This window comes from Myotis daubentonii, chromosome 8, assembly GCF_963259705.1.
Source record: "Myotis daubentonii chromosome 8, mMyoDau2.1, whole genome shotgun sequence".
Lineage (NCBI taxonomy): Eukaryota > Metazoa > Chordata > Mammalia > Chiroptera > Vespertilionidae > Myotis > Myotis daubentonii.
In genome coordinates this window covers 11,860,729-11,873,452 of record NC_081847.1, presented here as the reverse complement: position 1 = coordinate 11,873,452, position 12,724 = coordinate 11,860,729, and positions in this window count along the sequence as shown.

Here is a 12,724-nt window from a genome sequence, read left to right as displayed (position 1 = left end):
GCATGTTTTTAACTATCAGATTCAATGTGCTCTTTCAATACCACTATTTTGTAACATCCTCTTTGCCATCCTAAACTGATATTCATCCTATCTAATAAAGAGGGAATATGCTAATTGAACCTCACACTGTCACAAAGATGGCAGTGCCCACAGCCAATAAGGAGGGAATATGCTAATTGATGCCATGCCCTCAAAGATGGCGGCACTCACAGCCAATAAGGAGGGAATATGCTAATTGACTGCCATGCCCTCAAAGATGGCGGTGCCCACAGCAACAATATGGAGGCGCCCAGTCCCCTCAGCCCCCCAGCCCCCCAGGGCTGCCAAGGCTCAGGTAACAAGGGTTGGCAGAGGCTTGCGCTGCCGGCAGTGGCAGCAGCAGAGGTGTGATGGGGTGTCACCTTCCCCTGATCGCCGGGTTGCCTCCTGCCCCATAAAACATAAATATTAACATAAAACATGTTAAAAAAAAAACATAAAACCATAACATAAAGGACATAAGTAAAAGGCAAGTCATTTGCATAACGTCACATAGCTGAGTGAGTGCTCTGAGGTGACTGAGGGAAATGAAGTGGCCACAGGCTTCCCCCAGGGCATGAAGCGACACGCAGCTGAGCCTCTCTGGCACTTTTTATCTTTTAGAGAGATGGGGCCACGTCAGGCTCACCGTGTGATGTCTCAGCCACAGTGCACACCAGGCATGTGTGCTGTGTTGTGACTCGAATAGCACCAGTGGTGCTGGACATGGGCAGTTCTTCCTCCTGGGCATGGCAGGCACCAGCATCGCTGGCCCTCCCTCCAAATGTCAGCCATGCCCCCCAAATGCCCCTGTGGATTTCCAAAATGCTCTCTGGGGGCAGTTCCATCCCCACTGAGACCCACAGGTGTGGGGAGGGCTGGGCTTAGTTTGAGTGAGTTGGCTAGCCTCACTAAGCCTCTTTTTTTCCTAAAATGGGGGATCATAAATCTTCCCTCTGAAGAAATATTTGAGGGTGAAATGATCTGATGTGTGTGCTGCCCCTGATGCATTGACCCGGCACCCAGAAGGCCCCCACACCAGCCTGTCCCTTTCTCTGTCCCTGGCAAACCTGCTCTCCACTGGCCAGGTAATAAATGCTGTAGGCTTAGTGGGTCATGTGCTTCCTGTTGCAACTATTCAGCTCTATGGCTATAGCAGGAAAACAACCACAGATGATTTAGAAACAAATGGGCGTGGCCATATTCCAATAATACTTTATTGACAAAATCCAGTGGTGGGCGGATTTGTTCTGGGGGCTGCATAGTTCACCGATCCTTGCTCTATGCCCATAAAATATCAGTTCACCACTTTATCTGTCTGCTCAACTGGATTTAAATCTCCCTGGAGTCCATGTTTCTCAGTTTTATCATAATAGGTCGGGAAGAAGAGAGTTATCAGACGTGGGTGAGCAGGCAGGCCCCACGGTGGTTGGCAGAGATAATGAAGTATCTACGAAGTGGAACAACCTCTCACCCCCGGCCAGTTGCCTTCAGGGATCCACGTGGGGCTGCTAACAACCAAGTTCAGGGAAGAGAAAGTCATAGGATGAAAGGGTGTGGGTGAGGCAGGTGAGATCCCCGTGCAAGGGGCCAAGCCTTGAATCTACCGGGTAGCATGTTTCCAAGGGAAATCCCAATCTGTCCCTTGCATTTCTTTTCTGAAAGTTTCTTGTCCATCTAATAAAAGAAAAAATAAAGTTTAAAAAGAGTCAGAGGTCATCCAGCAAGCTGGTCGGAACCCAGCGGCTGCTAATCTCAAAGAAAGTGTAACCTGCCTTTAGCTGCCCCGGCAGTGTTGTAGATTTCCATTTTAAATGGTGGTGGTAGGTCTGGGGAGAAGATGCAAGACAGGGACCGTAGGGAGCACAGAGCCACACACCAGCAGCTGCAGGCCAGCCTCTGCAGGAGGGCACATTGGTTTCAATACTCACAGAGAGGGTCTGCTTGCCTAAAAGAAAATTAGGTTCCCACGTAAAAACCAGAAGCCCAGGCGCTCTGGGACCCTCTTCCCCCAGCACAGTGGATGGGTGGGTGGGGGCCGAGGGGGCTGCTGCCCATGGTGGGTGCTCCCCCATCCTGCCTGCGTTCTCCACTGGGGCCTCTGTAGGCATTTGCATTTGAGGTGTTTGTGTCCTAAGCAGTGGCACACCACAAGGTCCCTCATGAGCCACACACTGCGCGGAAGATGAGGGTGGCCTGGTGAGGACACCTGGCCTCCAAAGTGGCCTCCTTGCTTCTAACCTTGGCTCCTACAGTTGGTTCTCCATGGAGGAGGTGGACGAGTGGGTGAAAATGCCCAGCTAGCCTGCTACTCCAGGGCTCAGTCCCCTCGCTGGTTCCCATTGCCATTTGGGCAAAGACCCCGACCCTTACACGGCCTGCAGGGCCCGGGGTAGTCTCACCTCTGCCCACCTCCCAGCTGCCTTTCTCCCCCTATGCTCCCCACTTGCCATTCAAATGCCATAGTCCAGACACATGAAGCTTTTTTCTTTAAAAAAATTTTTTTAACTATGTTTCTATTGATTGTAGAGAGAGAAGAAGGGAGAAGGAAAAGGAGAAAGAGAGAGGGGGAGAGAGAGAGAGAGAGATTGATGTGAGAGAGAAATATTGATCGGTTGCCTCCCATACACACCCCAACCAGGGACCCTGTACCTGACTGGGGATCAAACCTTTGATCTTTTGGTGCACAGGACGGTGCTCAACCAACTGAGCAACACTGGCCAGGGCTGAACTTCTTTCATTCCCATGAATTGCTTGTTGAGCCCCTTCATGCTTTTATGAATCCAGATTTTCAATGTACAACTTTGTTGAGACAGACTCATTTCAGTTAAGGTTGGGTTTGATTGAACTTGACAGAAATTCAAAATAAGCGAAAGGGAAGCTTGTTTTCCTCATGTAACCATCCAAGTAGGCACCCAGGCTGGCAGGCATGGCAGCTGCTGGTGTCAGCAATGCAGTCGCTCCTCTCCTGTCACTCTGCTGCCCCTGATCCAATACCGAGCAGCATCCCAGGTCCAGGCCATGGGGTAGAGAGAAGGAAGAAGGGAGCTCCGGGGGCATGCACGCCAGCTCATAAGTGGGGTTCCTGGAAGAGGATTCATAGACGTGGACTTCTCACTAAATTCTGGCCAATGGGATGACACAAGGCCACCTGAGCTGCAAGGAAGCTGGGAAATGTAGTCTTTGTTCTAGGAAGCCAGGTGCCCACAGAAGAAGGTGTAAGTACTGCAAACCTGCACAGGCCTCCGTTAGTCTCCAGTGGTCCCTGCCTTCTTTGCCACCAGCATTGTTAGGAGTAGGACTTGGATTCAGATCACCTGCCCCCAAAGCTGTGCTCGTAACTGGTTGTCCACACTGCTTCTAGACACGCAGCGCACACCGTAGGCATTTACACCTGCTCTCAGAGTAATGAGATGTGGATTGCACTAGGTGCTCTTGGGAAGTGTTGGTCTGCAGGTTGCTTCATGAATTTTCTTAGAGTTTTTAAGATCTTAGACCTGCCGAGAATGGCTCTTCCTTTAAAATTTAAATGACTTACGTACCTACCAGAAAAAGCACTCATTTCAAGCCTACAGTTTGATGAGTTTTGACAAATGTAAGCCCTTGTAACCATCACCTCAATCAAGAGATCAAACATTTCCATCACCTCAGAAGGTTCCTCGTATCCCTTTGCAGGCAGCCCCTGACCCCCACGCCACTCCAGGAAAGCGTCGATTCGTTTTCTATTATTTTATATTAATTTTGCCTGTTCTCAGACTTCACAGGAATGGAATCATTCCATGTGAGCTCTTTTATTTCTGGCTTCTTTAGCTCGGCATGTTGTTTTGTAGTGTGATCCCTGTTACTGATTATATCGGCCCTTTGCTTCTTTTTGTCGCCAAGTAGTGCTTCACTGTATGCCTATACTCAGACTGCTTATCCACTCTCCTGCTGACTGACGTTTGGGTTGTTTCCAGTTATTGGCCATTATGAGTACAGCTATTGAACATTCATGTCTGGGTCTTTTTTACTTTCATTCTCTTACATAAAGCCTTAAAGAGTGGGATTGCTTGGTCATAGGATACGGAGATTTAACCTTCATGATAAACTGCTAACCTGATTTCCACTTCAGTAGCAGCAGTGAGAGCTGCAGTGGCTCCCCATCTCCACCGACACTTGGTGTTACCAGGTTTTAGTTTTGAACTTGTCTTATGCTGATGGGTAGGCCGGAGTGTCTCGCTGGGGTTTTAGTTTGCGTTTCTCTGATAACTGAAGGTGTTGAGACTCTTTTCACATGTTTACTGGCCATTTATATCTTCTTTTTGGAAGTGTCTGTTTGAATGTTTTGTTCATTCTATTGTGGGTTTTTTTTTGTCTTATTATTGAGCTGCCAGAGTTCATCATATATTGAGTCCTTTGTCAGATGTACAGGGGTGGGCGAAAGTAGGTGTACAGATGTTTGTATGGAAGAAGCCATGCAAGTTATGATTATTGCAAAGGCTTTATTAACTCAAAAGAATGGCACTCACAACCGTAAAACCTACTTTTGCCTACCACACATGTATTTTGAACATATTCCCCCGGTTCCTGACTTGCCTTTTAATTGTCTTAATGGGGTCTTTTGATGAGTAGGGAGTCCTCATTTTTATTCATTTGTCCAGTTTTTCTTTTATGGTGGATGCTTTTGTGTCATGATTTTAAAGCGTGCTGTGTGCCTGCTGTGTGCCTGCTGTGTAGATAGTCAGGAGATGTTTGCTGAAATGGTTGGACCCATCAGAGCAGGGGTCACCTGCAAGTCTATGAAGACCTGGCCTCCCTGGGCTCCTCCGGTTCTGGGGGTTCGTGGTGGGAAGCTGCTCGCCACTCTGGGCCTCTGACGCCCTAGGAGTCAGGCTGATGAAGGGCCAAATCAACCTCTGTGTTTGCACGTGTGTGTGTATGTGTGCACAGGTATGCATGTCTGTGAGACATGCACACACATGTGTGCATGCATGTATATGTGTGCGCATGAATGTATATGTGTGCATGTGTATGTGTGTGCACATGTGTATGGTAAAAACCAGCAAACCTCTTTGTCTTCATGGGGTGAAGCTTCTCCAGGCACCTTCTTGGCCTGAGCGTCCTGGGAAACGTTGCCTCATAAATATTGAATCGTGCCGCTGCCCTCGGCACCCGCTGCCCTCGGCACACGCCGCCGGAGACTGCTTCCTGGGAATGAATTCGGAGTCATGCGGTAATTACCCCTGGAAGTGTTCATTCAAGTCTGAGAGCAGATTAAATAATGAATAGGAATGCCATTTATTCATTCTAATTTAGAGCCCTGTCTCATTTTTATCTGGATGAAATTGAATGTCAAGAGAAGGGAAAACTGGAGGTAAGGGGGCGGGGTGGAACAGGAGCGTGGGCTGACTCACGATGCTGGGGAAGGGGTTTTGTTGGGGGAGAGGGGCGGGACCCTCTGCCCTCCAAGGCCTGAGCCGAGTAGCAGGGCTGTGGGGCCAGGAGTGTGGTGCAGACAGAATGAGGGACGTGCCCACAGGTGCTGTTTCCCTTGCTCCCTCTCCATCACCGTTTCTCACCTTCTGACACTTTTCTCTTAGAGAGACCTGCAAAGTGCAGAACAGCATTAAAGGGAGACAGCTCCATCCAATGTCCTGCTACCCAGTGGCAACCACGGTTAGCGTGTGGGAGCACTTCCTTTGCCAGTCTTTTTTCTCTGCTGAGTTTATTTTTTTAAACATAATTTGAGAGCATCTATAAATACAGTGGTATGTCCCCCGTGTTGGTGCACCTGCACCCTCAGGACGTAGCCTTGTTGAGCAGGATTGCATGCACTTGATGAGCAGCAAACACCATGGCTCTGGGACCCTTGTCCTTTCCGCCACTGTGTCCCCAGTGCCCCACATGGTGCCAGCACATGGCAGGCGCTTGGGGAGCGTGTTAGAAGGACAGGCCACTTTTAGTGCCTGCGAATCACTCCAACAGTATAGGGTGCTTGTGTGGTGCCGGACACATGCTCAGAGCTTTATAGTGTCTTCCACATTTACTCTGTACATGAGAACTCATGAGCTGGACTGTCTCTCTGCATTTGTATCCAGATTCATTGTTTTTTAGCTGTGTGACCAAGGTAAGTCCCTTAACCTCTCTGTGCCTCTGTTTCTTCAGGTATAAAAAGGCTCTGGTAATTATATCTACATTGTGGAATTGTCAACAGGATTCAGTGAAATAACTCTGATCAGGGGCTGACAAACACAGTGGTTTGGACTATTAGCTAGAATGATTATTATTCACGACCTGGGTGACCTTGAGCAAGTCATTTTACCTCTGAGACTTAGTTCCCTTACCTGGAAGATGGAAAGTGGTTGTAATAATTGAAATAAGACATGCAATGAGCTGAGCCCAGAGCCTGGTTCATAGTAGGGTCGCAACAAAGATTAGTTTTATTATGTACTGAAAAAGCAAGGTCTTTCAAGCTCTTACTCCTTGTAAACTCATCTCAAGGGTCACTTCCTCCAGATGTCTTCCTTGATTTCTCTCATTTCCCCCCAGGTCTCCTCTCTCTTCCTCCAATGCTGTGCTGCCTCTGTCACAGCACCTCCATGAGGCCCTGTGGTCTGTTTTCACTTGTCCCCACCAGAGCCTCAACTCTTGGAAGGCAGGGACCTCCCATTATTCCCCACTGCATGCCAAGACTCCACTGTGGGGCGCAGGAGCTGCTCTATAAAGCGTCTGTGGAGGGCAGCGTGACTGGGGCAGCCAGGTCCAGCGGGAGCTTCTGCTGAGTCATCTCAGAGGGGAGATGTTAGCAGAGGCTTCTGGAAAAATCCGCTGCTCATCATAAATTCCAGCTCTGTTTGGTAATGTTGGGCCAATCTGTCTTTTCCTGTCTTAATTCAAAATTGGATGGGAGGGAAAGAAATGTGTCTGAGTGACTCCAAGTTCCCAAGCTGTGATGATGTGCTGGGAACCGTGTGGCTGGGAGCCATCCATTTCCAGGGAGGAGGGCAGCTGTGGCATGTCAGGGGTTGTCAAGGGACCGAGGCCGGAGGATTCTGGGTTTGTCAGAATCCCCAAGTTCTGAAGACCCTCTATTACTTGTCTTTAAAACAAACTTCATTGAGGCATAATTTACATACAATACAATACCCCCATTTTACCCATACAGTTTGGTTTTAACAAAGGCGTGCACACCTGTGTGACCACCACGTCGAATGAGAGAGAGAACTTTCTAGCTCTCCAGGAAGTGCCCTCGTGCCTCTCTGCGCTCAGGCCCCTCAGCTCCTGCTCTGGGCAGCGACCGATCCTCTTTCTGTTGCTATAAATGGGTTTTGCTGTTGTAGAATTTCATACAAATGGAATCATGTAGAATAGACTCTTTTGTATCTGGTTTCTTTGATTCAGAACATTGCTTTTGAGAATCATATGCTTTAAAGGAAGAGTTAATCCTGCTTCATCATTATACGAATCCTTTCCCATCACCCAGTGCGGCAGGTGTGGCAGCTGCGGGGCATGTTCTCATGTGGACTCTGTGCTGCTTCGCCCTCTGCTCTGAGATCCCTCCCCGGACACCCCCCAGCAGAGCTGGCCGCGCTGCTGCTGGCTTCCTGCCATTCAATAAGTCCCTTCCTTGTTAATAAGAATTTGGTTCACAATGGTTGTTCTATTATCACAACTCTCATCTGAATTAGCTATTAGTGTCCCCACTGCGAAGAGAAAAATAAAAACACAGCTAAGGCTCAGAGAGGCTGAGCCACTGAGCTGCCATCACACAGCTAAACAGTAGCAGAGCCAGAGTTGGAGCCAGGACTGTGACCCTGGAACTGGGCCTTGTAGGTGGACTGTTGTCTTCACCTGTATCCGCATGGCCCCTCTTACAGCTCCTGGTGCACAGTTTTATAGTTATCTGTTTACTGTCTGAATTCCTATCAGTCTGAATTCTTAGCTGCAATTGACAGAATCTACTCCAGCCATTTATATAAAAAGAAAATGTATTAAATGAAATCAGATGGTTCACAGAATCTCCAGGAGGGTCAGACTCAGCTGGGAGGCTATGCAGCCAGGAATAAAGCTAAAATTTGGCAGATACCATAGTCCCGGCTGCCCTAAAAGCCAGACACCCTCCCCAGACTAGATTCTTTGGGCACCTATCTCTTCAGTTGCTCACTTCTAATTGAAGTATCGTGAAACACTCTCTGATTGGTGGAGCCTGTCACATGACTATGCCATTGGTGCAAGAGATGCTGGGATAATGAGTCTCTAGTTTCTGCCTTGGGGAAAGGCAGAAATTTCCCTCAACATGGGAAGGGGATTAAAAGGACCCGGACAGATAGAAACTATGGCAAGTGTCCATCACAGTTCTTCCTGACCACAGCTCCCTCCAGGACAGGGAAGGTGTCTCATTTATTTCTGTATCCTCAACACCTAGGACATGGCAGGCATAGTGTGATTACCAAAGCAGTCTACATGTGGCGAATGAATGAATATGGATGGATGAGTGTGGCTTTGACATAGACAAGCCCTCAAGGCATCCTGGAGGAGGATGCATTGAGTCCTTTTGAGAGATGGTTTCTTGGCTTCATCCTTCAGTCATTCCTTCAAGAGTTGAGGGTGACTCAAGCCTGGGGCCCCAGACACGGGATCTCAAGGCCCCCTCTCTGAATGAGGCAGCTGCATGGACCAATCTAGGCATGAATGGGGGAAACCATTTACTACTTATCCAAACAGGCAGTCAGGTTCTCTGGAAGCAGTGTGTTGGCCACAGGCAGAGCTACAGCCTGCTGTGTGCCTGGCCCAGTGACAGCACTGGGGATGAGGAGCAGGTGGGACTAACATTTATTGAGCACCTACAATGCTCCAGGCACTCTATGTCCTCTTACTTAAGTCTTATGCCAACCATTTGAGGTAAAAACTAATATTCCCATTTTATAGATGAGGAAACTGAGTTTCAGAGAGACTGAGTAACCTGCCTGAGACCAGCTGGCTGCTATGGTTTAGAATTCTTTCTGCTTCAATCACTAGACTCTTGTATGGAAATCTGGCTCTAACACGTTGTGCCTTCGGGCAAGTTGCTTAGCCTCAGTGTGCCTCTCTGAGCATTGGAAGTGGGAATAATTCTGACTTCACAGCATATTATACAGATAAAAGATGGCGATGCATGGCGGGGGGGGGGGGGGGACATGGTGCTTGACATGTAGCAAGTGCTCAATATGGATGGCCAATTCTTCCAGCACAGTTTATTGAAAAGATTATTGTTTCTCCCTTGAATTATCTGTGCAACTTGGTCAAACACCAGTCGACTATATTTGTGTGGGTCAATTTCTCTCCTCTCTGTTCTGTTGCACTGAGCTATGTATCCGTCCTCTTACCAATGCCATAGCATCGTAATTACTGGAGCCTCAAGTAAGCTTTGAAACCAAGCAGTGCAATTCCTCCAACTTCATTCTCCTTTTTCAGAATTTTCTGCCACGTGCATTTTGATGCTCCGCTGTTAGGTACACACACATTTAGAACTGTTTTGTCTTCCTGGAGAGCAGGCACCTTTATCATGATGCCATAACCCTCCTGATCCCTGAAATAGTCTTTGTTCTAACCTCAGCTTTGTCGGAAATGAACGCAGCTACTCCAGCCGTCTCTGTGTTGGTATTTGTGTTTCTGGAGCAACTGACATGCCCACGCAGGGGGCCTGGGAGAAGCTGGGGGAAGAACCTCTTTTTCCAAACTTTCAGGGGTCCTCGTGTTTCCACACAGCCAGATGGGAATCTCGAATGGGAGCCCCAGTGATTCCCAGCACTGTCAGCCCTGCAGCCCCTGCAGCGCCGTGTCTGCAGCCGGACTTCCCAGGGAGAGACAGGCTTGGGGGTACCTCCACGGCCTTGGAGGCTCCTCAGACTTGGAGGTTGCACCATCCCAAACATCTCTTCACCTTCCACATCACTTGTCGCTGCCCAAGGAACTCACCTTTTAAAGGGACACTCGGTGTGTGCACTGGAGGAAGGGTAGAGGGTTAGCTGCAGATGTAATTTTTACGAAAAAGCAGCTCTGTCACAAGCCCCACTGCTGTGTCATCCATCGCACGATGGGCTCTGAAAGGAAGGGGAAGCCTCCCCCAGTTCAACAGGAAACCCCTGAAGGACATAGTGACCACGGCGTGCCTGGGAGAGTAGGCTGACTCCGGCACCTTGCTCTCTGGCCAGCTCCTAATTATTGGTATTCTCTGGGAGTTTTAATTTCCACAAGAGTGGGGAGGTACAGGGAGGGGAGGGGATGTCACTGTGGTCCTCATTTATATTGGGTCACCAGGAATAGCCTTCCGATGGTAATCGAATATAACTGGAGACAGAGTCAGGCTGGCTGGCTGGAAGCTGGCAGATTATCTACCTTCATAGCCGGAGGGTGGGGAGTACGGGTGGGGGTGGCAGGGTGGAGACAAAAGGCCCTGTCTGCCAGTTCTGCACTATTCCTCACTGTATTGGCAGCAAAGACTAAGGTCAGGCAGCCCGAGTTCAAAGCTCACCTGCCTGCTGGGTGACTTAGCTCTTCTCTGCCTCAGTTTCCCTATTTGTAAAATGAGGATAATATACACTTAGAGGAGGGCTGTGAGGTTAAAGTGAAATAATCCACGTAAGTTATTTCTCTTCTGTCCTTGCTTCTCAAAGTGTGGCTCGCAGACCAGCAGCACTGGCTTCCCCGGGAGCTTGTAGGAGATGCAGAATCCCAGACGACCCCCCCCTGCCCCCCCCCCCCGCCCCCGCCGAGTCTCGACACTTTAACACAGTGGTTCCCAAACTTATTTGGCCTACCGCCCCCTTTCCAGAAAAAATATTACTCAGCGCCCCCTGGAAATTAATTTTTTTTTAATTTTAATAGCAATTAAACAGAAAGATATATGTATTAATGTTTCTACCTTTTTCGTAAAATATAGTAAAGAAAGGTGTAAATTAGAAACATTGAAGTTTGAAATTATGAAACTATTTATTGAACTCGGAATAGAAAGGTAATACAAAAAACGTTAAAACAAATGCCCCTGTGGCCATCACCGCCCCCTGGATCGCCGCAGCGCCCACCAGGGGGCGGTAGCGCCCACTTTGGGAATCACTGCTTTAAGGGGTCACAGTGGGTTCCACTGCCCGGAAGTTTGGAGCTGACTGCCTTTCCTACCCCCTTCCTCCTTCCACGCTGAGCCCACGACATGTCTGGGCACTGGGCTTCCTGTGGTCTCTGTCCTCCATTCTCTAGAAGTGCTCTTTCCACCCACGGTCCACAGCGCTCAGAACACAGAGCATGTGGGCGGCAGTTTCCTGCTGCGCCCGGGAGCCCTGACCTGTGGAGCATTCAGCTGAAGTCCTTCCTTGCATTCACCTCCCGGCCCTGTCCATAGACCATAAGCCACCAGCACTTTGTGCATCTAGTCAAACCTCAGTCCTGGAACATCTCCCATCTCGAACAGTTTGCTTCTCAACTCCACAACCCTTTCATGCTGATACCTGTATGACCAGTAACAGACAAAGGAGAGAATGCTCAAGTAAGAGTCAGTTTACCATTGTTAACATTTCAAGGAAATTGTGCTGTGAATATTTTTGTGGTTTTTTTTTGTTTTTTTTTTTTTTTACTTTTGTTGCAGGTTATTACTATTATTAAATTTTTATTAAAAAAATTTAAAATATGTTTTTATTAATTTTAGAGAGAGAGGAAGGGAGAGGGATAGAGATAGAAACATTGATGAAAGAGAAACATTATTGATTGGCTGCCTACTGCATGCCCCCTAATGGGGATCGAGCTCACAACCCAGGCATATGCTCAACCACTGAACCACACCAACTAGGCTAAATTTTCATTTCTTACTGTACATTTAATTTCCTTTTTGTTATATTTTCATTTACATTTCATGTCCTTTTTGTTTTAAAGTGTTTATTGATACATTAAACACTACATTAGACATGTACAATATATAAGAAAGGTTAAAACAGGGCATCATTTGGGGTCTGGAAAGGATGAATTCAATTTACATGATTTCTAATGGGGGAAAAATGCTTTGGTTTTCGAACAGCCTTCCAGAACGAATTAAGTTTGAGAACCGAGGTTCCACTGTATTAACATCTGTGAGTACATAGTCTTTTGGCAACTTAGATCCCATTTTTTAAATGTACCGTTTAAAGGAACCCCATGGCGCATCCTTCTGCAGAGCAAATAATTGCCAACTAATTCATCTATTTTACAAAGCTTGATTTTTGCATATTATGATTTCAGAACAAAGCAGGTTGAGCTGTTGGAAGCTTTAGCTATTAGCAACGTTCAGGATTGAAAAATGGTGTGTTGAAATGGGCTTCTTTTCCCAGTCTCAGGGGGGTGTCAAAATCACATGGAGCTTTATATTTTTAGTGCATACATCTTAAGTGCATGGCTTGATGAAATTTACATACGTATACACCTGTGTGGTTCTGATATGGAGTGTTTTAAGGGCCCCCCCAAAGCTTCTTGGGTCTCTCGCTAGTCAACAGTACGTCCTCAGAGGGTCACCTTTTTCTGATTTCTGTCGAGTAGATTAACTTTTCCTGCTTTTGAATTTCATATAATGGAATTATACAGTAAGGATTCTTTCACCTGTTGCCAGACTCATAGCCTCAATCAAGGAAAACTAGAAAGTCGAACAAAGCTACCGTATGTCCCCTCCCCCGGGGCCTCTCAAACGCTGGCCTTCACCACCATCCGGGGACAGTGCCGGGTTGTT